The following is a 27,996-nucleotide window of genomic DNA, read 5'->3' as shown; positions in this document are numbered from 1 at the left end:
TCGACCATCTTTATTGTCCATGTCCTTATACAATGCTGCATAGTTTGGTCTAAACTGTCAATTTTCAGGAGCCCATAGCCCCTAACAATCAGAAAGGTGGGAGGCAGTGGAGCATTGTACACCTGAAGATGAAACTTTAGTTCCACTCTTCAATGGCTGCTCAGTTTTGCAAGTAGCTTCATAACTGCACAGTTATTAACAATGAATTTTAAACCATGTTGATTGGATGAGATGTGGCCAAAAAGACTGCTGAGCTGACAAGTAGTTTCTCCTCACACTGTTGTCACTGTGTGTGAACTCATCTGCAGGGGAAAGTATTACTCCCAGCAGGTCCTGAAGATCCGCTGTTGTTGGCATTTTCTGAGAGTCATATTTCTACATGGGGATAAAAGGAAAGATAATTTGAATTACCAGCAGGAGAGTGAATATGCTTTTCCCAGAAAGTAACAAACATTCTTACTCCGCCTTATGCTACGTGCACACCGCTAGGTTCAGATAGAGGCGGAACAAGTCTCATGAATTCTTTGGAACTCTGGGGGAACCGTTATTCTGGTGACCATGTACTGCAGCTTCCTCAGGCACAAGATGGATCCACTTGCTGACACAGATACAACTAATAGAGTCCTCCTGAACAAGAACAGTGTAGTTTAATGTCACAGCACATTCAGTACAATTCAAGTCTTTTAAGCACAGGCTTTATAACAGTACAGCTGCTTCTTAGAGGCACATTGACTAACAGTCTCTTTTGTTAGCACAAGTCAAGACTCTACAAAGGCACAGCAGTACACAGCATTTCTAGCACAGTGAGATGGAGGCGGGGGAGGATTTTCTGAGGGAGATTATCCCTGTAACACAATTTCTTATCGCACTTATCTTCCTGCTCCTGATAGACTTTCTCCAGTAACAGTATAGGGGTAGCCCAGCTCCACTCTGTAATGGAATCCTGTGTCCCTATGGTTCACTTGCCTGAACGTATTTTAGAGACAGATCATACACCACTCATCCCTTTTGGCTGCTGCCAAAATGTAAACAAATTTCCCACAATCCCCCTGGGGCTCTGCTAACCACTCCTGTCTCCTGTGACTGTGTTAACCCCTCTAGTTGCTGAATGCTTTTGAAGCAACAGCAGTTAGCACTATTTCTGCATGTCACACTTAACTTAGGAGCCTTTATAACTCTGTGAGCCATGATTTCTCCACTACACACACTCAGGGTAAAGGATATGGGAAGATAGGGATACATAGTTCAGGCAGGGGTACATGGTACATGCTTCATTTCCCTTTTGGGGATGCACTGGTCCCAAAACTACATTAAACCTGGGGATACATCCATGTCCAAGAGGAAATTGAAGTCTCTACCTACAACAGGAGTTTCCAGGGCATTTTGGAAATCATTTCCTTCGTTAGGGGGTGGCGTCCTGTAAATCCAGAGGGTTTATATATGGAAAGCTGTATGACGCCGAGATGAGTGACCTGGGCGTGAACGGCGCATGCACCACCTGGAGGACTCAGAAGTTGTCCTTGGAGCATTAAGGATTGAGCCAGTGGCATCGAATTTGTCACAAATGCGGTAAATGTTTTGTTTGTCTCTTTGGGGCTTGAGTACCAAATTTTTCAACCCAATTTGCTCTGTTTCAGCATTTTGAGATTATCAATACTTAAAATCCATTTTCTTTGATCTGTATTTAAATTATTTGCCATTATGGGTTATCTGAATCATCTGAAACGAAAACAGATTTGGGGGAAATTTATCTGTGAAAACTGGATCTGTGAAACTGACTCAGTTGCCCTTAGCAACCAATCAGATTCCACCTTTCATTTTCCAAAGAGTCTGTGAAGAATGAAAAGTGGAATCTGATTCCACTAAGGGCAACTGAGTCATTTTCACTTTACACCATGTTTGATAAATCTCCCCCTTCATAACCCTATTATATAATGCTGTAGATAAGCCCCCAATCCGACCTGCAAGAGAAGAAAAATAAGTTTTATTATACTCACCCGGGGGGGTCTGGTCCGATGGGGATTGCAGGTCTTGGTCTGGCGCCTCCCATCTTCTTGCAATGCCGCCCTCCTGCTTGCTTCATGCCTCCCCAGCATCACACTCCTACGCAGGCATACTTATCTGCCCTGTTGAGGGCAGAGCAAAGTACTGCAGTGCGCAGGTGCTGGGAAAGGTTGGAGAGGCTCAGTCCTTTGTTTGGTGTGCTCCACCATTATGCATTTGGGTCTGTGCGTGCATGCATCCCTGCTGGGTACTGCTTCATCTGTCCTGCTGCTCCCGATATTCCTGAGTGTGCCATGGCCATGCTGCTCACATGCCTTTCTGCATCAACACCCAGGGTCCGTTTACCCACTCAGACTTAAGGCTTAGAGGATGCACCTCACCTGGTGAGCCTGACCATTTGAGAATTATGGATTAGTATGTGTTATCCACAAGTTCCAGATTTTAAGAAACTTAGGCTGGTTATCATTCAGGACACTAGTAAGCTTCTAATTGACCATAAAGTTATAATAATAATAAGAATAATAAATTTTATTTCTATAGCGCCAACATATTCCGCAGCACTTTACATTTCAGAGGGGACTTGTACAGACGATAGACATTACAGCATAACAATAATCACATAGATCATAACAGATACCAAGAGGAATGAGGGCCCTGCTCGCAAGCTTACAATCTATGAGGAAAAAAAGGTAGACACGAAAGGTGGGTGGTAACAATTGCCCTGTTTGTTTGGATCAGCCATAATGTTAAGTGTGTAACAGTACAGACACAGAGGGCTGATAGATGCATAAAGCATGTGGGAACATGATACGGGGAACCTGGTTATGGTAAAACTTTTGCCTGTGCCACACAGGGATAGTTAGGTTAATGTGTTAAGGCGGTAGGCCAATCTGAATAAATGCGTTTTCAGGTCATGCTTAAAATTGTAAGGATTGGGGACTATTCATATTGACCTGCGAAGTACATTCCAAAGAATTGGCGCAGCACGTGTAAAGTCTTGGAGACGGGAGTGGGAGGTTCTGATTATTGAGGATGCTAACCTCAGGTCATCAGCAGAACGGAGGGTACGGGTAGGGTGGTAGACTGAAATGAGGGAGGAGATGTAGGGTGGTGCTGAGCCATGGAGAGCTTTGTGGGTGAGGGTAATAAGTTTGTACTGGATTCTGGAGTGGATGGGTAGCCAGTTTAAGGACTGGCACAAGGTAGAGGCATCAGTGTAACGATTGGCGAGGAATATGATCCTGGCTGCAGCATTCAAGACAGATTGGAGGGGGGAAAGTTTGGTAAGAGGGAGACCGATTAGAAGAGCGTTACAATAGTCTAGACGAGAATGAATAAGAAACAGTAAGAGATTTGCGGAGTCAAAAGTAAGAAAAGGTCGAATTCTAGAAATGTTTTTGAGATGCAGATAACAAGAGCGAGCCAGTGATCGGATGTGGGCGGCAAAGAAAAGCTCAGAGTCAAGTATGACCCCAAGACAGCGGGCATGTTGCTGGGGAGTAATAGTGGAACCACACACAGAAATGGCAGTGTCAGGTATAGGTACATTAGTAGAGGGAGGAAACACAAGGAGTTCAGTCTTTGACAGGTTCAGTTTCAGATATAGTGAGGACATGATGTTAGACACAGCGTTTAGACAATCACTGGTGTTTTCTAAAAAGGCTGGCGTGATGTCAGGAGAGGAAGCGTATAATTGGGTGTCATCTGCATAGAGATGGTACTGGAAACCCAATCTACTGATTGTTTGACAAATAGGTGCAGTGTAGAAAGAGAAGAGAACAGGACCTAGAACAGATCCTTGAGGAACCCCAACAGTAAGTGGAAGATGAGAGGATGAGGAGCCAGAAAAAGATACAGTAAAGGAGCGGTCAGAGAGATAGGAGGAAAACCAGGAGAGAACGGTGTACTTGATGCCAATGGAGCGGAGCATAGTGAGGAGGAGCAGATGATCCACAGTGTCGAATACTGCAGAGAGATCCAAGAGAATTAGCATGGAATAGTGACCATTAGATTTAGCTGTTAATAGATCATTAGAGATTTTAGTGAGGGCAGTTTCAGTAGAGTGTAAAGAGCGGAAACCGGATTGGAGAGTGTTGTGAACTCATTTTCTGGTTTACCTCTGGCTTCTGGTGAGGGTGGTGGAGCTGGATGTGTTGACAGAGGAGTCGTGAGTTCTCCATCCGGGCTCCCTCTAGTGGTAACAATAGGTAATGAAGCTGATCTAAATGGCAGAGACCTGCCACCCGAGGAGGAGGACTGTGAGTGGACATCAGGAGTCTCTGACTGGATTTAAGACAGTTGACTCCCTAATTTTGTGCTGGTGATTTTTTCCTGCCCTGAGGTTCTGGTTTCCAGTTCTGTTCCTGCCTTCTCAAGCTAAGTGTGCTCTGCTATTTTTTCACACGAGATTTGGTCTTGTTTACTCAGTTTTTGTGGTCAGCCAGCCCCTGCTGGGGCTGTGCTGAATTTCCATTCTTATGTCTCTGTTTATGCCAGTTTGCTTTTTGTCCCTGATCAGATTGGTCTCTTTTTGCTCTGTCTTCAGAATATACCAGAGTGCTGATATAGGTAATTGAAGTCTAGTGACTTCAGGGTTTTTGTTATCAGAAAGTGTTGGACATTTTTTGGCAGGGTTTTGTGCGTGATTGCAGACAGCATCTTTCCTTTCCTGTCCTTTCTAGTAAGTGTGGGCCCCATCGTTTGCTCAGCCTATTTTTCTATCTGTGTTTGTGTTTTCATCTTGTCTCACCGACAATACATGTTTGGGGGCTGTCTATTGCTTTGGGGTCTGCTCTGGGGCAGTTTAGATTTCCCCTTTTCTTGCTTTAGGTTTATTTAGTTCTCCGGCTGTGACGAGGCATCTAGGATCATCGTAGGTACGCTCCACGGCTACTGCTAGTTGTGTGGATAGGATCAGGGGTCTGCAATCTGCTTAGTTACCAACCTCTCTGGTTTTCTGTGGCTTAGCTTGTTTTTGTTTTTCCTCCTCGGTGACTCATTCATAACAGGAGAGGGTTGAGAAGAGAGTTATCAGAGAGATAGCGGATCACACGAAGTGGACCAGGCGTTCCAGGAGTTTAGAGATGAAGGGAAGATTAGAGACAGGTCTATAGTTAGCGGCACAGTTTTGGTCGAGGGATGGTTTTTTAAGTAGTGGATGTATGATGGCATGCTTAAATGAGGAGGGAAAGATACCAGAAGAGAGAGGTTAAATATTTTAGTTAGGTGAGTGGTGACTGCAGGGGAAAGCGACTGGAGGAGATGTGACAAAAATGGGTCACTGGTGCAAGTGGTTGGGCGAGAAGATGCAAGGAGCCTGCTTACTTCTTCTTCTGTGACTGGTTCAAAATCGGAAAGTGAGCTAGATGCAGTGAGGGAGGGAGGACAGTGCATGGTATGAGGTGATTGGGAGATAATTTCCAGTCGGATATGGTCAGTTTTTTCTTTGAAGTAATTGGCCAGATCGTCAGCTCGAAGTTCCATGGATGGGGCCTGCACTCTTGGGTTGAGAAGGGAATGAAAAGTGTCAAAGAGACGTTTAGGGTTATTGGACAGTGAGGTGATGAGGGTGTTGAAATAGGTTTGTTTGGAGAGGTGAAGGGCAGTGTTGTATGTTCTAAGCATAAACTTATAATGGATGAAATCTTCGTGTAGATTGGATTTTCTCCACAGACGTTCGGCAAACCTGGAGCACCGCTGCAGGAAACGTGTTTGCAGGGTGGGCCAGGGTTGTCGCTGTCTGTGTCTTGTTGTTCTATGTATAGGAGGTGCAAATTCATCCAGGGCACATTGAAGTGTTTCATTGTAATGCTTCAGTGCAGAATCAGGACATGATAGGGGCCAATGAAGACTGCAAGTTCTTCATAAGTTTCTGGGTGTTAATGGCCTGTATCTATATATATAAACGCCTTATCGTGTCTGTCTGTAACTGAAATCGTGGGCCGCTGATTGTTCGCGGCTGCCAGGCCCCCGCCAGGCCGCAGCCAATCAGCGACAGGCGCAGCTGTTTGTAACGGTGATCTGCGCCTGCCGCTGATTGGTCGCGGCCGCCAGGCCACGACCAATCAGCGGCCAGCGCAGTCGGGGACAGCGCTCAATCAGCCGCGGAGGTTATTCCGTTAAAAAGATTAAGAAAAAATTAGTATCACCGACGGCCTCCAATGTCCTTTCCACCCGCCTGGCCTCGCAGTCCCAGTAAGGCTTTGCGACTTAGACCCGCAATGACGTCACTCTCGCGAGAGCGCAACGTTATCAGCGGTATAAGCGGCAAAGCATTGCTGGGAAAGCGAGGCCAGGAGCATGGAAAGGACATTGGAGGCAGTCGGAAGGTGGCCACGGGTAGCAAAAACACAAACATACTCACTTTTCGGCAGGCCTCAGACTATTTTCCTTCTCTCTGCAACGCGCTGGCATCGCGGTCCCAGTAATGCTTTGCGGCTTATACCGCTGATGATGTCCCCTTTCACAAGAGTTACGTCATCTATGGTCTTTACCGCTAAACATTACTGACACCGTGATGCCGGCCGCGTGGAGAGGAGAGAGGGGTGGCGCACCCGCATTGCTGATTGGTCGCAGACAGAGGCCCGCAGCAGTGATTGGTCGGGGAAACAGAGCCGCGTTGCTTATTAGTCGCTTACACAGGGCCGCGACGCTCATTGGTGGCGGATACACGGAAAGGGGGGTGAGGGGACAATGCATACCAGGAAAGGGGGAAGAGGGGACCATGCATACCAGGATTGGGGGGTGAGGGGACCATGCATACCAGGATTGGGGGTGAGGGGACCATGCATATCAGGAAAGGGGGGTGACGGGACAATGCATACCAGGAAAGGGGGGTGAGGGGACCATGCATACCAGGAAAGGGGGGTGAGGGCACCATGCATACCAGGATTGGGGGTGAGGAGACCATGCATACCAGGAAAGGGTGGTGAGGGGACCATGCATACCAGGATTGGGGGGTGAGGGGACCATGCATACCAGGAAAGGAGGGTGAGGGGACCATGCATACCAGGAAAGGAGGGTGAGGGGAACATGCATACCAGGAAAGGGGGGTGAGGGGACCATGCACACAAGGATTGGGGGTGAGGGGACCATGCATACCAGGATTGGGGGGTGAGGGGACCATGCATACCAGGAAAAGGGGGTGAGGGGACCATGCATACCTGGATGGGGGTGAGGGGACCATGCATACCTGGATTGGGGGGTGAGGGGACCATGCATACCAGGATTGGGAGGTGAGGGGACCATGCATACCAGGATTGGGGGGTGAGGGGACCATGCATACCAGGAAAGGGGGGTGAGGGGACCATGCATACCAGGATTGGGGGGGTGAGGGGACCATGGATACCAGGATTGGGGGGGTGAGGGGACCATGCATACCAGGAAAGGAGGGTGAGGGGGCCATGCATACCAGGAAAGGGGGTGAGGGGACCATGCATACCAGGATTGGGGGGTGAGGGGACCATGCATACCAGGATTGGGGGGTGATGGGACCATGCATACCAGGATTGGGGGGTGAGGGGACCATGCATACCAGGAAAGGGGGGTGAGGGGACCATGCATACCAGGATTGGGGGGGTGAGGGGACCATGCATACCAGGAAAGGAGGGTGAGGGGACCATGCATACCAGGAAAGGAGGGTGAGGGGGCCATGCATACCAGGAAAGGGGGGCGAGGGGACCATGCATACCAGGATTGGGGGGTGAGGGGACCATGCACACAAGGATTGGGGGTGAGGGGACCATGCATACCAGGATTGTGGGGTGATGGGACCATGCATGCCAGGAAAGGGGGGTGATGGTGAGCATACATACCAGGATTGAGGTGTGAGAGGACCATGCATACCAGCAAAGGGGGGTGAGGGGACCATGCATACCAGGATAGGGGGGTGAGGAGACCATGCATACCAGGAAAGGGGGGGTGAGGATACCATGCATACCAGGATTGGGGGGTGAGGGGACCATGCATACCAGGAAAGGGGGGGTGAGGATACCATGCATACCAGGATTGGGGGGTGAGGGGACCATGCATACCAGGAAAGGGGGGTGACGGGACGTGAGTGCTATACATAGGAGAGGAAAGGAGTGAGGGGCCGATATGGATGGAGTGCAGAGAGTTGATGCCAGGGTGGTGGATGTGTGTGAATGCAGCGGCAAGGATATAAATTAGATAAATGTATATGGCATATATTTGTTGTAATCCAATTGTACAGGGAATAGATGTATATAAATGTCTTACCTGTCTCCTGCCCTGTCTAAGTGCCATGTTATTACTGCCTCAAACTTTCATCAAATGTACTTCGATTAAATGTACATAAATGCCCCCCTGCATAAATGCTCCCCCAAGCTAGGTCTGAATATATAGCAGGCTAGTTCTCAGATCTTGTTTTTTTTTCCTCGCTACCAATCAGTCAAACTAAAACTGAGACCGCAGGACCCAATAAATGTTGTGGTCAGATAAATTAATGTCCAGCACTACATGGATCATAAAGTACTTTGAAAAGTTACTTAACCTCACAAAATAAGGGGACAAACAGAGTAAATTGGAATAACTATACCAGATATATATTTGCTAAGATGAAACACATATGTAGCATTCAGGATTAACTGCTTGCTGACATTGAATGGAGTGGAGACACACAGGAGTTGATTCAGAGCAGAGATTGAAAAAGCTGGTTACCTGTATGAAGAGAATAGAGATGCGTGTCACTTTCTTCCATGTTATAATTGCCTCATACTTTGATCAAATGTACTTTGATTAAATGTACATAAATGCCCCCCTGCATCAAGATATCTACATGGCTTAGAATTCTGAGAAAACAATATGTTTTGTTTCTAGGCATGGTCTATTGTCTGTTTCACCGCTGTATAGAGGAAAGTTAAGAGTCCATTCTTGAGAATGATGATTTGTGATGCAACAAAGCTTCCCAGGGAACACTAAGAAGAGGAGAAAGGAAGATACCAAGTTATATAATGAGAGCAGAAGTAAGATACCGGGTAGGACCACCACACATGCATGTCACCTTTGGAGACGATTCCCTGAGAAACCTGGAATCATATGTGCTACAGTATCTGTGAGGACCATGTGTCAACACATGCAGACTTTGTATGGAGATTCTTTCACATTGGTGTTTATGGAGCAGGAAAAAATAACATTACATGCATTATTCCAGCACACATAGCTGTATATGATGTGGTAATAAAAGCTGTTCTGCAGCGAATAGACAACGTAAAATTAGACATCTAAAATGTGGAGAAGATTGGTAAATACATTCAAACAATTTAAAAGTATATCGAAGGTCAAAACCCAACAGGCAGCTCATCAAACAATGTTCTGGAGATTTGAATAGAGCAGCTAGGATGCCAGGTGGATAACTTTATGAATATTACCGATGGCTTGGCGTTGCGGGATGAAGGACAATTTAATCTATTCTATTATTTCTAAACACTGTTTTTCGGTGATTCCTTTGTATCCCCTACAGACCCTCTCATCTCTTGGTATCACTGACTTGGCCCTATCTTGGATTGCGTCATACCTACAGACCGGACATTCAGCGTCTCCCATTCGCACACCACCTCCTCACCGCGCCCCCTATCCGTCGGAGTCCCGCACAGTCCTAGGGCCCCTGCTCTTCTCTGTTTACACCTTCGGCCTCGGACAGCTCATAGAATCTCATGGCTTTCAGTATCATCTCTATGCTGATGACACACAGATCTACCTCTCTGAACATGATATCACCTCCCTACTAAACAGAATCCCTCAATGTCTGTCTGCTATTTCATCCTTCTTCTCCGCTAGATTTCTAAAACTTAATATGGACAAAACAGAATTAATCATCTTTCGCCCATCTCACGTGACCCCCCCCAACAGACCTATCCATTAAAGTAAATGTCTGCCCACTCTCTCCAGTCCCACAAGCTCGCTGCCTCGGGGTTATCCTTGACACTGATCTCTCCTTCAAACCACATATCCGCTTCCTGCCAACTTCAACTCAAAAATATTTCACGGATCCGTACACTCCTCAACCAAGAATCTGCAAAAACCCTAGTCCATGCCCTCATCATCTCCCGCCTTGACTACTGCAACCTCCTGCTCTGTGGCCTCCCCTCTAACACTCTCGCACTCCTCCAATCTATTCTTAACTCTGATGCCCGACTAATCCACCTGTCCCCCCGCTATTCCCCGGCCTCTCCCCTCTGTCAATCCCTGCACTGGCTCCCCATTGCCCAAAGACTCCAGTTCAAAACCCTAACCATGACATACAAAGCCATCCACAACCTGAGTCCTCCGTACATCTGTGACCTAGTCTCCCGGTACTTAGCTGCACGAAACCTCCGATCCTCACAAGATTTCCATTTGTACTCCCCTCTTATCTCCTGTTCTCCAAGAATTTTCAAAGATTATGGAGAGGGGTTCAAAAATTTCTTCTGCTATCTCCTTCAGTACTCTGGGGTGTAATTCATCTGGACCTGGAGACTTGAATTCATTTAGGTTAGCTAAGTGTTTCCTCACTATCTTTCTGTTTATAGATATCCTGGATTCTTCTATTCCCTTAATAGGACAGTGAAGAACAGTTGATGCTACATTTTCTTTCTGAGAGAAAACAGATGCAAAATAGGAATTTAAAAATTCGGCCTTCTCAACATCCTGTCTTACCATTTCATCATTTTCATCCTGTAAAAATCCTATAGCATCTTTGACTTTTCTTTTACTTTTGACATATCCCCAAAATCCTTTATTATTGCTTTTGACATCTCTTGCAAGCCTCAATTCATTGTTAGCTTTAGTTAATCTGATTTGTGCTTTGCAGGTTCTGCAGACAGCATTATATTCTTCTTTAGATATGCCTCCCTCTTTCCATTTTATAAACATTTTTTTCTTCCTTTTTAGCATGTGCTTAAGTTCTGTGTTCATCCATCCTGGCTTCCTTAAATGCTTCCTATTCTTCCCTCTTTTCGGAATTGTTAACAATTGTGCTTTGAGAATTTCATTTTTCAAGATTTCCCATCCTTCCTGGACATTTTTGTCTTTAAGGATATCCAGCCATTGGATCCCTCCAATTCTCTTTCTGAATCCCTTAAAATCTGCCTTTCTGAAATCTGCCTTTCCTTTCACAGACCCCTGTCGGTCCCTCCAGAACACACCGTCCACTCCCTCGGTCCTCTCTTTCACACGGCTTCCTGTCTGTTGTCGCACTCTCTCCCAACTGCCACTTCAGCGCGCCCCCTGCTCCTTTTATCCTTGCCCCGCCCCCTGTTTCCCTGACAACTTCAGTCAAGTCTCTCCCTTTACTGTCCTCCCAGTATCGTTCCCTCAGGAACCTTGATGGCGGTCCCCTGGGTACCTGCCCGGTCACTGCCTGGGAGTCCTCCTCCACACAGTGGCACCTCAACCCGAAAACATTTTTTGTGCTCTACTTATCAAAACAATTTATTGTTTTACCAATCTACATATAAATACCTGTCTGTGTTCATCAGCTCATGAAATACATTTACATTTGACCAGCTTGCTTTTTCTGAAATTGCCTGCGCCCTCGATGACCAATGTGCGAAAATTTCGCATGGGCCAAGCTAGTCTTAGATTTAAGGAACGAGTAGAGTGCAATGGCTAGGATTTTTGCCAAGGGCTTAATATCAATATTTAGTAATGAAATGAGTCAGAAATTGTTTATAACCAAATCATTCTTATTAAATTTGGGTTCCAAAACTGTAAAAGTAATGTATAGAATCCCTACAGTGAGTCAATAATAACATGTGAAAAACATACCTGGTTAACATTATTTTTTATCTTAAAAGCCATCCCACCATGACAAGATTTACTCAGTCGGGACAGTTCCAACTTTAGTAACTCACCTCGCAATGTGCCAGCGCACCTCAAAATAGACAGGGGTGAAGCTGAACCTGGGCCTAACTATTTTACACCCTCCTGTGGAAAGCTGGATATAAAATGGTGAACAGACCAAAGGGGCAACCACTCCCCCAAATGTAATGAGTCCCAGAACGAAAGCAAAAACAAAAACCAGGGCCAATACTCATTAGTATAAGTGTAATATGTAGGTACACATTCACACTGTGACCATTAACAAACGCTTATAGCATAGAATAGAGACCTTACAGTAAGTAAATTATAACACATGTAAAGAAAAAAAAATAGGGTACTTAGTTAACTTTTTTTTCTCAAAAAAGTGTAAAAGCCATCCCACCACGATAAAGTGTACTTGGTCAGGATTGTCACTAGTAACGCATCTCACTAAGTGCCAGCAGACCTCAAAATAGATGGAGTCAGAGCTGGACCTGGGCCTGACTGGTTTTGATAAAAAAAAAAAAGTTAACTAATTACCCATTTTTTTTCAAATGTGTTATTTACTTACTGTAGAGATCCTGTACTTTGTTTTTATTCTAGTTTATATGTGTCAGCAAATGGCCACAGTGTGAATGTGTACCTGCTACTGATGAGCGAGCATGCTCGCCACTATTGGGTGTTCACCCGAGCATCGCAGTGCTCGCGATGCTCAGAGCTCGCTAAGTTTTAAAGGGGTTGCTCGGCTGGAGCTCGGAACCCTGCCCTGCATGTATCGCGCACTTCAGAGAGCCAATGAACATGCAGGGATTGTCTGCCACACACTGCAATGCCGTAGCCATGTTGATTGTGACATTATAGTGATTGGCTGGCTGCACAGCATCTTCAGGTCTATTTCAGACCTGGCACCGCCTAGCTCATCACATGCTGTGTCTGTGTGCAGGTGTTTGCATGCAGGTGTCTGCGTTGGTGTGCGGGTGTCTGTGTGTGTGTGTGTGTGTGTGTGTGTGTGTGTGCGCGCATGTGTATGCGGGTGTGTGCGGATGTCTGTGTGTGCTGTAACGCTTGGCCCGATGAAACTACTGCTCCCATCAGACTATCTCTGGTGTATACATATTCACATAGAAATAAAAACACATTATACTCACCGCACACCAAATCCTCGACGCTCTTGTCTCCTAGAAATAACATAAAATAATAAACCAACATATACTCCCTGTCCGCTGTAGTCCAAGGTAATCCAGATTGTCCCACGGCGATCTCACATGTAGAACAGTCACATCGGGAGATGTGACGGCTCTACCCGACCGGCCATACTCTACCTTCTTTTCCTCACTCAAGACTTTTCTTTTCAACTCCTTTGGCATGGTTAAAAGTTATTTTTTCATTCCTATTACTTTTGGGATATTACTAGCAATTGTTTTGCCATCCAGCTTGTCCTATAGCAAGAGGATTGTGAACACCACAGCAGGGTTTTTAATACTTTCCTTCGTTAAATAAGATTTGGTTCTGGTGATCACCTAATCAGAAGCACATAAAGTAGAATGTGGTGTATTCTGGTTGGAATTCAGCCTACACTGGAATGGATTGGCTTTCAGACATATTGAGAAGCTGATTGTTATAAAACTGTGTAGTGTTCTCTTAATTTTTGCCAGAGCTCTGTATATATAACATACAGCTTCCGCATTTCTGAAAAAAAATACGTAGCTGCATTTGTGGCGCCAGGATCTGATTCATGCTCCCTGCGGATCTGACAGCATGAATCAGAAGGTGATAGGTTACCTTTAATGTCCCTCACATGAGATTGTTCATTAAATTATTCCTTATGCAAAACGAACACATTTCACTATTGGAAGTTAAACATTTTTTTGCCATCCAGAATAATTCAATGTATACACTCCAAACAATGCCCCCTACTGTTCCTTTACAAAGGCTCTGTGCAAGTCAATAAGCAAAGACCATGGGAGAACATGCATGTTCAATTAAGTGGACTGTTCAGATCTCGTTGGGTAATATTGGCACATACAAATTATCCTCTACAGAGCAAAGTGTCATTTACAGAGTTACATTTTATTGTTGGTTTAGTCACAGTATGTGTATAACTCACCAGGAATACAATGCTTTGCGGATCATAAAGTATGACAAATTATGCCGCATTCACAATAGTATGAATGTAGTTCCCAGTTCAATGGTATTGCTAAACACTGACAGATAGAGGAAGGAAGGGAGAGGCTCCTAAACCTGCTATATACAAAACAATAGGTGGAAAATCTTGACATTCGGGAACTATTCAAATAGACCACAATTATGTGGAGAGGCTCATAATGGAAGGTTACTAAAAGCATGGAAATGTAAAAACTAGAAATAGGCGAACCCACTGTTCTGGCACAGACACTGAACACGGACTTCACCAGGAAGTCCGTGTTGCTGTTCGGCTTCAACTCTCCAAACACCCTGGTGTTTCTCACGCTGTCATGTGCATGACAACACGGCAAACACTGCTTCTGCTTGGTGCTAAAATAATTACCACCGGTCAGACAGCCCCAGTTCCCACACCGTCAAATTACAGCTTAAGCCCACAGATGTGATTGGAGGTAAAGCGTTTATCTCAGGTTGCTAGCGTTAGCTGATGGGACAGCTGCTCCCATCAGCCTACACCTGCTGCCGCTAATAACAGAGAGAGCAATCGGCATCTGATGGGAGTATTCATCAGCCAACACCTGTGTAACAAGGGGGTGCTTGGAGTTGTAGTCATGGTCGAGTTTACTAAGACATAGTCAATGAGCACCCCGGCCCCTTGCACATGTAAAGACAAGTGAAGTCCCAGTCCTGCAGTACAGTCAGTTACCTTCATCACGCGCTCCCTTCAGTCGCTGGAGATGAGTATTCAGGAAAACACAACAGGACACAGTTCTGTTTCAACGGGAAAACGTTACTGTGCATAACTGTCACGACCCATGCTGGATTGTGACAGATAAAAGCACATGTAACCTTTTTTCTTCTTTAAGCTGTTTGCTTAAAGTGAGTTTTGCCCCCGGTGGTCATTAGGGTCATCACACAGTGGTGTCTTTAGTTCTAGTTTTGCCCCTGGTGGTGGCTAGTATTATTACACGGGAATCACTAGCAGGTGTTATTGCTCTGGCTCTTGCCTATAAAGGAGAGTCAGGTGGTCTCACTCTCTGTTGGTGATATTGGTCATTTCCAACCATCCTTGGTGGAGGAAGGAGCTAGAGACGAGTTCCTTGCAGCTCAGTCAGAGTCCTGGTGTGGAAGGAGCAACAGTGAGGAGTTCCTTGCAGCTCTGACAAAGCTTTGGTGGAAAGGAGGAAAGCTGGACTCTGTTGCTGGGAGCAATAGCAACAGAGCAAATCTAAGTGTTTTTTACCTGTTTGTAACTTTCCTTATGTGTGTTTTAGTGCAGTGGTGGGAATAGTTTCTGCACCGTCCAATTCATTAGAAAGGGATAGGTGCAGGGCGAGCTAGGGTTTTTAGGTATCCTGCTTGTCGCCAGGTGCGGAACCTGCCTAGGGACCATCAGGAGTGTAGAGAAACTGACTCAGGGGAGTGCAGGAGGTCTAAACGTCCCCGGTCCCTATTCCAGGGCCCTCCATTGTATCAGTTTCCCTGGTGTTTCCCTTAACTCTGTAAATTCGCCCTGCTGGAGGCGGTGTATCCAGATACACGTGTAATTATTGAAATTCACCTGCTGGAGGTGGTGTATCCGGCTGCACGTTTCATTGTTTAAATTCTCCCTGCTGGAGGCGGTGTATCCAGGGTCACGGGTGTCATAGAAATTTGCCCTCCTGGAGGCGGAGTATCCAGTCACCTGTGACATCACAATAACACAATGCTTCCTGCTCTGTCCCTGCAACTTCGTGATGCTGCACAGCATCAATGGCTCCCATCTGGGTTTGGGAACCACAACAGTCCTTCTGTTGACAGTCCCACAACACCAGGGCCACACTGTCCATCAGTCCGTGGCAGCTTTTATCCCCCTGACCTGTGTACCCTGTGTTCCGGGCTGTGAAGAGTGTCCCGCCCTGGGCAAGCCTGCCTGGGCTCTTCTGTAGGAACAGGAAATCCCTTCCCTGTTGGAACGGACCCCTTCTTAACTCCTTCTGTCCCTGAACTAACTATATACAAATGCACTTACATAACATATACAGCACATTACACTTTACCCATTACACTTTACACATGACACATTACACATAAAACATTAGGGAACCATTGGGGTGCTGCATTGGCTTGGTATGTAGGAGAGAGGAGGCAACTGAGGGTCGCCACCACCTCCTTACACTCCTCCCTCCTAAAATATGGTCATCCCTGTCCATAATGGCTTCTGTAAAAATAACAGTTTATTAAATGTATGTAGTCTTTGTCTGATGCCGCTGATGGGTCAAACGTGACCTCGGCTCAGCTGAGTTGAAACCCCAGAAACATATTACAGGTCCATTAACACATTGGTGCACTGCTTTTAACAGGGGATAGTTCAGGGTTGAAATGGGTAAAGTTCAAGGTTAAAATAGTTCAGTTCTTACAGCAGCTATACGCACAGTTCATAGCAACAAACCCTTGTAGGATTTAAGCATGTAATCCAGCAGGGGACATGCAATCGTGCGCAAAGAAATGTGGAGGAGGGGGAAAACAAAGTCTTTTATCTGTGACCATGATGGTCGCCACTGACACCTAGTCCTGGTGCTGTACAGGGCTCCTTGTCCGTGGGAGACACGGAACAATCTCTTCACTCACATTCCTTTACTTCAGTGCAACTGGCACAACTTTCTTAAAGGGACTGCATCAGTCAATACACAGCCGTTGATTAGAATAGTGGGCCGCATTTGAACCCTGTGCAACAATATAAGTATGGGCCGAGCATCCACTGGAAAAAGATCCCCTGCTGTTCCTCCTACTTCATTCCTTTGGCAACTGCTGACTCAGCAAACTTGGAGCCTCCCGCTCCCATGACCCAACTGTGGCCACCGATTTCTTTAAGGGCACCTCTACCCTCTGGCGTACTGTGGGGCTGCAGCCATTGCAGGCGGCCACACATAATACCGCGCTTCTCACGCCTGTCTCTCCTCGATGCTGGAGACAACTTTTACTGCCACTGCATATGGTCTCTGGGGCTGGAGTAGATGCAGGGACTGGGGTGAGGGTAAGCGTCACACTCACTGTGACTGCATCCGGCTGTGGCAGTCCTCCACTGCGGCCATGCGAACTCGGGATCACTGCTTGTCATGACTCTGGACAGGACGGTTCCTCCTCCATCCTGGTCAGGTCAGGGTTAATTCTAGTTCGCCTCTCTTTGGTTCTGGGGTGGCTATTTAATGTTGGCAGTTCCTGGATTGGGTGTCGGTGATACTTCCATATTCTCAGTTTGTGGTTGCTTGCCCAGGTTACTCGTCTGTAATCGTTGTACCTCTGTGCGTGTGTGCTTTGCTGTGTATGACCCGGTTTGTCCCCTGACTTTTGCCTCTGTATCCTGCTTTGTACTACCCTGTCCTTCCTGATTATCTGACCACCTGGCTCGTCTCTGTTTACTCTGTCTTGTCCCTAGGCACCACACTCTTGTCTGGCATTTGACCCTCGGCTCTCCTTTGACTACTTTAACTCTCTGTGCCCTGTACTCCACGTGCTCAGCTGCCTTCCCTGTCCTCACGCTCGGTGACTCCATCACCCTGTTCATATGACTTCTTAATTCCAGGTCTTCTGCTTACTGCTAAGTCTCAGGTCCTTGCGCACTGTGTGCCTTGTTCCTCTACTCTCTGTGCTCGTTCACGTGCCCCCTGATAACGCCCCCTAGGCTGCGCCAGTGACACCATCAGTGCCATTATACTTCTGCTTTCTCGACTGCGCCTTCTGACTCCTGCTTCTCCACACCCGCAGTACTCCAGCTCCCGGCAATCTTCATCTGCACAGGTATCTCACTTGACAATGGCGTCTTTCTTCTGGACATGCCGTCTTGCTCTTCTAGGCTCCACCCATTTCCTCACACTCTGTTGGGAAGGCTGAAGCTTCTTCGCTCGCACCCATTTTGGGCGGGCATTAGTCACAGTGGGGTGTGGCCTCCTTCCTTTTGGCGCCAACTTCTTTACAGGATGCCCATGAAGGACGGCACCACCCTCCATTTTCATTCCACTGACTGTATCCTGCTCGACAGTGCCTGGCGCCATCTTGGGCCACAACTCAATCATCAGTCCACCAATCCCGGGAATCTTTTTCTCCAGTCCTGTAGCTGCAGGACTTCTGGATTCGATCCTGCCGACAACGCCAAATGTAACAAGGGGGCACTGGGTCGTAGTCATGGCCGAATTTACTAAGACACAGTCAGTGAGAACCCCGGTCCCTTGAACATGTAAAGACATGTAAAGACAAGTGAAGTCCCAGTCAATTACCTTCATCATGCTCTCACTTCAGTCGTTGGAGATGAGTATTCAGGAAAACACCACAGTTCTGTTCCAACAGGAAAATGTTACTGAACATAACACAATGCTTCCTGTTCTGTCCCCGCAACGTCATGAGGCTGTACAGCATCAATGGCTCCCATCCGGGTTTGGGAACAACAGTCCTTCTGGGAACAGTCCCACAACACCTGGGCCCATCCACACTGTCTGACATTCCGTGGTAGCTTGTATGCCCCCAACCGGGGTACCCTCTGTTCCGTGCTGTGAGGTAGCGTCCCGCCCTGGGCAAGCCTGCCCAGTGTCTGCTGCAGGAATAGAAAATCCCTTCCCTATCAGCCTGTTGGACTGGCCCCCTCCTTATCTCCTTCTGTCCCTGAGCTAATTATATACAAATGCACTTACATAGCATATACAGCACATTACACTTTACACATCACACATGACACATTACACATAAAACATGAGGGAGCCATTGGGATGTTGCATGGGCTCAGTGTGTAGGAGACAGGAGGCAACTGAGGGTCCCCGTCACCTCCTTACACCTGCGCTCTAAATAAATAATTAAAAATAAAAAATGGCGTGGGTTCCCCTGCATTTTTGATAACCAGCCAGGAAAAATTCACAGTTGGGGCTGCAACCCTCAGCTGTTAGCTTCAGCAAGGCTGGTTATCAAGAATATAGGTGTTGCCACTCAGATTTTTTTCATTATTTAAATAAATAATAAAAAAAATGTCGTGGGTCCCCCATATTTCTGACAATCAACCAAGCTAAAGCAGACAGCTGGGGACTGGTATTCTCAGGCTGGTAAGACATCGTCCCTCCCCCCTAGCCTAGAAATATCAGCCAGTAGCCTCCAAAAAAGACACCTCTATTAGACGCATCTTGGTATCATTCAGGTTGAAAACTGTTTATCCCTAGACCTGGATTACAGCATGGGACAGAATGTCGGACTTATGAGGGATATGGTTGTTGTTTATTTTTGTTTTATTATGGAAGACGAGGGATTCAATGGAATGGGCGTTAGGTGAGTATAACTGTGTTTGTTTTTTTAAATAAAACAAACAACACTTTTACTTTTTTTTTCAAATAAAGGACTTTATTCTGGCTGTCTCTTTATTTACCATATAACTATAGGATTAGTAATGGATAGGTGTTTTTATAGACGCGTCACCATTACTAAGCCGTGGGCTTTATGTCACCGGACAATACAAAGATGACATCAACCCCACAAATAAGAACCCCACTTGCCACCGCCACAGGGCAAGTGGGAAGAGTCGGGCAAAGCGCCAGAATTAGCACATCTAATAGGTGAGTCTTTTCTGGGTGGCTGTGGGCTGCTATTTTTAGGATGGGGGGCCAATGTCTATGGTCCCTTACCAACCAGGGAATACCAGCCCCCAGCGGTCTGCTTTAGCTTGGTTAGTTGTCAAAAATGGGGGGGACCCCCACACTGTTTTTTTAAATTATTTAAATAATTAACAAAAAATTGTAGTGGAGACCCCTCTATTCTTGAAAACCCACCTTGCTAACTCTAACTGCTGAGTTGGGTTGCAGCCCTGAGCTGTGAGTTTTGCCTGCCTGTTTATAAAAAAAAAAGGGGGAACCCACGCCATTTTTTTTTAATTAGGTGCCAACTGGTTTCGGCTGATGGGAGCAGTAGTCCCATCAGCCCACGCCAGTGACCGGAGGTAAACTTTTCACAGCTGCGGGCTCACGCTGCCATTTGACAGCATGGGAACTGCAGCTGCCTGACTGGCAGTAATGATTTTACCGCCTATTAGAAGCAGCGTTTGCTGTGCTGTCATGTACATGGCAGCGTGGCAAACACTGGATGTTCAGTCCCCCCAAGTGAATGGGATCTAGGTTCAAGTCTGGGTACTGTTCTGGTACCCGAACCCTAACTATTTTTTAACTGTTCAGTCGGACCCTGCCGGACCTGAACATCCAGGGGTCCACCAATCTCTAGTAAAGATGCTTTATACCATATATCCATATGTTAAATAACACACATGCATGTTTATTTCAATACGAAGATAACCAGTGGCATTACATCCAGTGGCGTATCTTAATGCAACATTTACAAAAGGGCCCCACAAGTCTTTTATAGTATTGGACTTTTTATAAGGGCTAAAGGAAGCATTTGGGATCTTATAGACTCTAGAGATCAACTGCAACTTTAACTCCTGCACTGATTAAGGCTACAGGGAGTCTGTCATGCAGTTTTTGCTATCTTATTTGAGAGCTGCATGACGTAGGGACAAAGACCCTGATTGCAGCAATATATCAATTACTGGACTATTGACTTAGTTTTGATGAAATTCATGTTTTATGTGCTTCAGATCTACCAGTTCTTTGAAAGCACAGCTCTGTATAAGCCCACTCATACCTCTGATTTCTGTGTACACTGTGCATAGGCACAAAGTTGCCAATCACATCTGTGGGCATGGTTTTACAGAGCTCATGAATATGCTTAACTACCTGGCAGCTAGTCCTCTTAGGCCACATGCTTAATGAGTTTTTTACCTCAGTATCTGTAAGCAGCAGACAGGAGCACCTTGGGCCCACCAGAGAAAATCATTCTTGGGGCCCATCATGTAGCTACATAGAAATACATACAAGACCACCAAGACCACCAATTGTGCAGTAAAACGCGCTAATATCAAGGTATAATATAAGGTAGTACACATAGCCAACTCACAGAATATAAAGTAGCCCCCTCATAGGGTACAATGCAGCCCCTCATAGTATATAAAGTAGCCCTTTCATATAGTATAATGTAGCCCCCTCACAGAATATAATGCAGACCTCATATAGTATAATATGAATATCAAATGTCCTCTTTATTTATAACATCATCCTCATATCAACATATATTCTTACACCCACCCCAGAAAAGAAAAGAAACAGGGGATGAAGAGGCATAGGCAAACATAGAATAAAATGTAAATATTTAGAAACGCTAAGATGTTTGCTAAATAAACAAAGAACACCGCAAACATATTAAATTCGATATTAATCACGTAGACAAGGGATGTAAATTCCGTGAAAAATTAAAATAAAATTGGAGAAAGGAAAAAGAAAATTATAACTACTATAAGCAGTTCGGCTCATACTTATGCTATACAGTAAAGTGATAAAGTGCAAAAATATTATATAATGAATATTTATATTTTTATCAAAATTAGCCCATATATAAGTGCAGGTGAATATATGGATTACTATAAATATTAGCAAAATACAGAAATAGACACAATTTACATATCAAAAAATATCTATAAATTACGTGTACTACATATATATATATACAGTATATATATATATATATATATCCCTAAGAGAATATATGCACCACTATCTAATTGAAAAGAGTCCAAATAGAATACATAAAAAGTCTTCAATGGAATTTTGTATGTCACGCACTAATATCTTCAATAGGAAATCTTGCAGATGAAGAATCTTCAATAAAACTTATTGAACTGGAACCAAAAAAGAGCCAAATTTCATGATGACCCCGGAAAAAACATCTCTATGGAAACTGGATAAATAAATAAATAAAATGAGAATACAAGACAAAACACACATATAATTAACCCCTTAGCGACAGAGCCAGTTTGCAGCTTAATGACCAGGCCAATTTTTACAATTCTGACCACTGTCCCTTTATGAGGTTATAACTCTGGAACGCTTTAATGGATCCCGCTGATTCTAAGACTGTTTTTTCGTGACATATTGTACTTCATATTAGTGGTAAAATTTCATCGATAAGTTTTGTGTTTATTTATGAAAAAATGGAAATATGGCGAAAATTTTGAAAATTTTGCAATTTTAAAACTTTAAATTTTTATGCCCTCAAATCAGAGAGATGTGTCTCAGAAATTTCTTAATAAATAACATTTCCCACATGTCTACTTTACATCAGCACAATTTTGGAAGCAAAATTTTTTTTTGTTAGGAAGTTATAAGGGTTAAAAGTTGACCAGCGATTTCTCATTTTTACAACAAAATTTACAAAACCATTTTTTTTAGGGACCACATCATATTTAAAGTTATTTTGAGGGGTGTACATGACAGAAAATACCCAAAAGTGGCACCATTCTAAACACTACACCCCTCAAGGTGCTCAAAACCACATTCAAGAAGTTTATTAACCCTTTAAGTGCTTCACAGGAACTAAAGCAATGTGGAAGGAAAAAATTAATATTTAACTTTTTTTTGCAAAAAATTTACTTCAGAACCAATTTTTTTTATTTTCACAAGTGTTAAAAGAGAAAATCAACCACAAAATTTGTTGTACAATTTCTCCTGAATACGCCGATACCCTATATGTGGGGGTAAACCACTATTTCAGCACACGGCAGAGCTCGCAAGGGATGGAGCGCCGTTTGACTTTTTCAACTCAGAATTGGCTAGAATTGAGATCGGATGCCATGTTGCGTTCGGAGAGCCCTTAATGTGCCTAAACAGTGGAAACCTCCAACAATTGACCCCATTTTGGAAACTAGACCCATTAAGGAACTTATCTAGATGTGTGGTGAGCACTTTGAACCCCCAAGGGCTTCACAGAAGTTTATAACGTAGAGCCGTGAAAATAAGAAATCTATTTTTTTCCACAAAGATGATCTTTTCGCCCCCAAATTTTTATTTTTTACAAGGGTAACAGGAGAAATCATACCCGCACAGTTGTTATGCGATTTGTCCTGAGTACGCCGATACCCCATATGTGGGGGGGAACCACTGTTTGGGCACATGGGAGAGCTCGGAAGGGAAGGAGTGCCATTTTGGAATGCAGACTTTGATGGAATGGTCTGCGGGCATCATGTTGCGCTTGCAGAGCCCCTGATGGGCCTAAACAGTGGAAACCCCCCACAAGTGACCCCATTCTGGAAACTAGACCCATTAAGGAACTTATCTAGATGTGTGGTGAGCACTTTGAACCTTCAAGTGCTTCACAGAAGTTTATAACGTAGAGCCGTGAAAATAAAAAATCCATTTTTTTTCCACAAAAATGATCTTTTCGCCCCCAAATTTTTATTTTTACAAGGGTAACAGGAGAAATCATACCCGCACAGTTGTTATGTGATTTGTCCTGAGTACGCCGATACCCCATATGTGGGGGAACCACTGTTTGGGCGCATGGGAGAGCTCGGAAGGGAAGGAGTGCCATTTTGGAATGCAGACTTTGATGGAATGGTCTGCGGGCATCATGTTGCGCTTGCAGAGCCCCTGATGGGCCTAAACAGTGGAAACCCCCCACAAGTGACCCCATTTTGGAAATTAGACCCCCTAATGAACTTATCTAGATGTGTGGTGAGCACTTTGAACCCCCAAGCGCTTCACAAAAGTTTATAAACGCAGAGCCGTGAAAATAAAAAGTCTTTTTTTATTTCCACAAAAGTGATTTTTTAGACCCCAATTTTTAGACCCCCAAAGTTGGCAAATAGTGGAAACCCCTCAATTCTTGCTCCAACCCTAACCCCAACACACCCCTAACCCTAATCCCAACCCTAACCCTAATCCCAACCCTAATCCCTAACCCTAATTCTAACCCTAGTCGTGACCCGAGCCCTAACCCTAGCCCTAGCACAACCCTAACCCTAACCCTAGCCTAACCCTAGCCCAACCCTAACCCTAGCCCAACCCTAACCCTAACCCTAGCCCAACCCTAACCCTAACCCTACCCTAACCCTAACCCTAGCCCTAACCCTACCCTAACCCTAACCCTAGCCCTAACCCTACCCTAATCCTAACCCTAGCCCAACCCTAACCCTAACCCTAATGGAAAACTGAAAAAAAAATATTTTCTTTATTTCATTATATTGGCCTATATAAGGGAGTGATAAACGGGGGGGGTTATGTACTATTTTTTTTATTTTGATCACTATGATCGTTTATCATAGTGATCAAAATAATGAATGGAATCTGCCAGCCGGAGCCGGCAGATTCCCGGCGGGCGCACTGCGCATGCGCCCACCATTTTCAAGATGGCGGCGCCCATCGGAGGATGCCGGCGGGACGTGGGACCACCGGGAGGGGACGGAGGGCCACAGAGAGGTACCGGGGGGATCGGGGACCCTATTTCTCTCTCCTCTGATGTGCGATCACATCAGAGGAGAGAGAAATTAAATGTAAAATCGCGGCTTTTTTTTTTGCGGTCGCCGTTATAGGGTTAATAACGGCGATCGCAAAAGCGGGGGTCGGTAAAAACCGACCGATTCATGTTCTCTGGGGTCTCGGCTACCCCTGGCAGCCGAGACCCCGGAGAAAATCCGACACTGGGGGCGCTATTCACTTAAATCACAGCGCCGTGAATTAACGGCGCTGTGGTTTTAGTACCCTTAATTACCGCCATTAAAAGGCGCATCGGTGGTCGTTAAGGGGTTAAAACAAGATCAGTGGAAAATAGATGTGTTACAAAAAAGAATTGAAACCAAATTTTTCATTCAAACCCTGAGGTACCATCGCTCCCAACAGATAAATTCATTTACTCTCTCTCTGTGTCAACATTTTTCCTAAATTGCCTCACATTGGTCGCAAATGCACTTGATCTATTGCTTGAATTCTTAAACCATTTGGATTAGAGTTATGATAGATCTTAAAATGTCTAGGTAAAGTGCGTAAAGTACTCACGTCCTCGATGGTGTTAGATTTCTCGATGTCCCTTACATGTTCACGAGTTGTTATTTTTAATTCACGTGTTGTCAGACCCACCTAAATTTTTCCGCAAGGGCAACAGGCCTGATAAATTACGCCTTTTGAGGCGCATGTTAGTCTGGAACTATCGAAGTTTGTAAAGTTCTTACTTTTAATATGATTTTTACAAGCCTTGCATGTTGAACAAGGAAAAAAGCCATTACATTCTTGTACATATTTTTTTGCAGTCTTTTGAAAAATGGCTGTGCACTAAGATATCTTTGAGGTTACGAGAGCTTCTCGCTACAATTGATGGCTGATCTGAAAGACAAGTTTTAAGGATAGGATATATATATATGTATATACACTCACTGGCCACTTTATTAGGTACACCTGTCCAACTGTGTGTTAAGACTTAATTTCTAATCAGCCAATCACATGGCGGCAACTCAGTGCATTTAGGCATGTAGACATGGTCAAGACAATCTCCTGCAGTTCAAACCGAGCATCAGTATGGGGAAGAAAGGTGATTTGAGTGCCTTTGAACGTGGCATGATTGTTGGTGCCAGAAGGGCTGGTCTGAGTATTTCAGAAACTGCTGATCTACTGGGATTTTCACGCACAACCATCTCTAGGGTTTACAGAGAATGGTCCGAAAAAGAAAAAAAATCCAGTGAGCGGCAGTTCTGTGGCCGGAAATGCCTTGTTGATGCCAGAGGTCAGAGGAGAATGGGCAGACTGGTTCGAGCTGATAGAAAGGCAACAGTGACTCAAATTGCCACCCGTTACAACCAAGGTAGGCAGAAGAGCATCTCTGAACGCACAGTGCGTCGAACTTTGAGGCAGATGGGCTACAGCAGCAGAAGACCACACCGGGTACCACTCCTCTCAGCTAAGAACAGGAAACTGAGGCTACAATTTGCACAAGCTCATCGAAATTGGACAGTAGAAGATTGGAAAAACGTTGCCTGGTCTGATGAGTCTCGATTTCTGCTGCGACATTTGGATGGTAGGGTCAGAATTTGGCGTAAACAACATGAAAGCATGGATCCATCCTGCCTTGTATCAACGGTTCAGGCTGGTGGTGGTGGTGTCATGGTGTGGGGAATTTTTTCTTGGCACTCTTTGGGCCCCTTGGTACCAATTGAGCATCGTTGCAACGCCACAGCCTACCTGAGTATTGTTGCTGACCATGTCCATCCCTTTATGACCACAATGTACCCATCATCTGATGGCTACTTTCAGCAGGATAATGCGCCATGTCATAAAGCTCGAATCATCTCAGATTGGTTTCTTGAACATGACAATGAGTTCACTGTACTCAAATGGCCTCCTCAGTCACCAGATCTCAATCCAATAGAGCATCTTTGGGATGTGGTGGAACGGGAGATTCGCATCAGGGATGTGCAGCCGACAAATCTGCGCCAACTGTGTGATGCCATCATGTCAATATGGTCCAAAATCTCTGAGGAATGCTTCCAGCACCTTGTTGAATCTCTGCCACGAAGAATTGAGGCAGTTCTGAAGGCAAAAGGGGGTCCAACCCGTTACTAGCATGGTGTACCTAATAAAGTGGCCAGTGAGTGTATATATATATATATATATATATATATATATGATTGAATATAAAATATCATGCCTATATTTGATCAAAAATGGACTTAAGTCCAAAGAAAAGGATGGGCAACTCAGTACTAAAACATACAACAGAGACACAATTGAGTTCAGAAAACGCCCAATGAATAGGAGCTACATTGTTCAATATGAAATACACACAGAATAGTATCTTGTGCAAAAAGTATAAATATTTTATTAGGCTATTAAATCATTTAAAATATCAGTAATTACAAAATATGAGTCAGTACATTGGTGAAAGACAACATGGCCAGAACACCCAGTAAAATTTTGGTAATCAGGTGAATATAGGCTAACAGAAGGGGATAATAGGAGAGATGGGTATCCCCAAGTCCCTAATTAGGCACATAGTCAAAGACTATGTATCAATATAGATGCATGTAATGCCCTGACTGGGGTAAATACCTTTATGTACCATTGCACGGCTCAGTAGCCAACCTATAAATCCCACAACGTATTCCTGAGCTCCTAATATTCAACCGTCAATGCAAGTCATGAGAAGATTTTTTTCTTACCCATAGTGGTAATACCGGGGGTCCCGCCACCGCCCCTACGTGTTTCGCACACAAAGGGCTTCCTCGGGGGGCCGTATGGCTAATTATCAGGCTGAGGGATCTTTTATAGTGATCCTAATGTGAGTGCCAGTTCAAATTCAGTGCGCGCGGCCATTTTAGACGCCGGCGCATGCGCAGTGGATCCTTCAATCCCGTCGCGTCACTTCCGGTCATCCCGGAAGCCGGCGCACGTCAGAGCTCGCATGGTTACCATGGGAACCCGACGCAGCGCCGCCACCGTAAGGATGCCTTAAACAACGCGACAGGCACGTCCACCACGCAGGCACAGAACAATGCCTGCCATTTGCTGTTCACAGCTATAAGCATATATCAAATACGCAACCATCATTCTTTCAAGTACCAGTGCAAGTAACAGTGAACAGGAATTGGCAGCAATATACAATGGGTTATATGCAGTTAGGGGGCAAGGATTATGTAAACCTTCAGTCCCGTAAAAATGCCTTACAAAACGCGGCAGGCACGTCCACCGCGCAGGCGCAGACCAATGCCTGCCATTTACTGTTCACAGCGCTAAGCATATATCAAATGCGCAACAATAATTCTTTAAGATACAGATGCAAATAACAATGAACAGGAATTGGCAGCAATATACAATGGGTTAAATGCAATAAAAGAACAAAGATTCTTATATACATACAGAAATGTATAAAATATGCGCACAAAATTATAACAGCAACAAACAAGGATCAATGACGTCAGAAACGATGATCTTCCTCTTTTTCCAAGATGAATATCAAACTTCAGCACTTAATGGCATAAGTATGATTGCAGACATCAAGGTAATAGATTCACATTTACCAAAAACTGATAAAAATAAAAAGAAGAAAACAATTAAAAAACCACCCTAAACCAATTAAAATAGAGAAACCAAGGGACTATAATATTGATTAGAGAAATGGTGAAAAAGTTAACTTTTCATTGAGGCCATGCGGGGTCATTGTATCAAG

At 44.9% G+C, this 27,996-nt stretch overlaps 1 long non-coding RNA gene across 1 annotated transcript in view; it reads left to right on the top strand.

Moving 5' to 3' along the window:
• LOC141100117 (uncharacterized) overlaps positions 1–27,996 on the top strand; it is a 49,511-nt gene that overhangs the window by 378 nt on the left and 21,137 nt on the right. The window contains exon 2 of the long non-coding RNA XR_012234603.1: positions 8,842–8,987. This is a non-coding gene — a long non-coding RNA (uncharacterized lncRNA). The remainder of the gene's footprint in view (positions 1–8,841; positions 8,988–27,996) is intronic.

The sequence above is a fragment of the Dendrobates tinctorius genome, unplaced genomic scaffold (genome assembly GCF_039654945.1).
Source record: "Dendrobates tinctorius isolate UK_male_01 unplaced genomic scaffold, ASM3965494v1 ptg000011l, whole genome shotgun sequence".
Classification (NCBI taxonomy): Eukaryota; Metazoa; Chordata; class Amphibia; order Anura; family Dendrobatidae; genus Dendrobates; species Dendrobates tinctorius.
The sequence above is the reverse complement of the archived record's forward strand: the minus strand, read 5'-3'. Positions and strand labels throughout refer to the sequence as shown.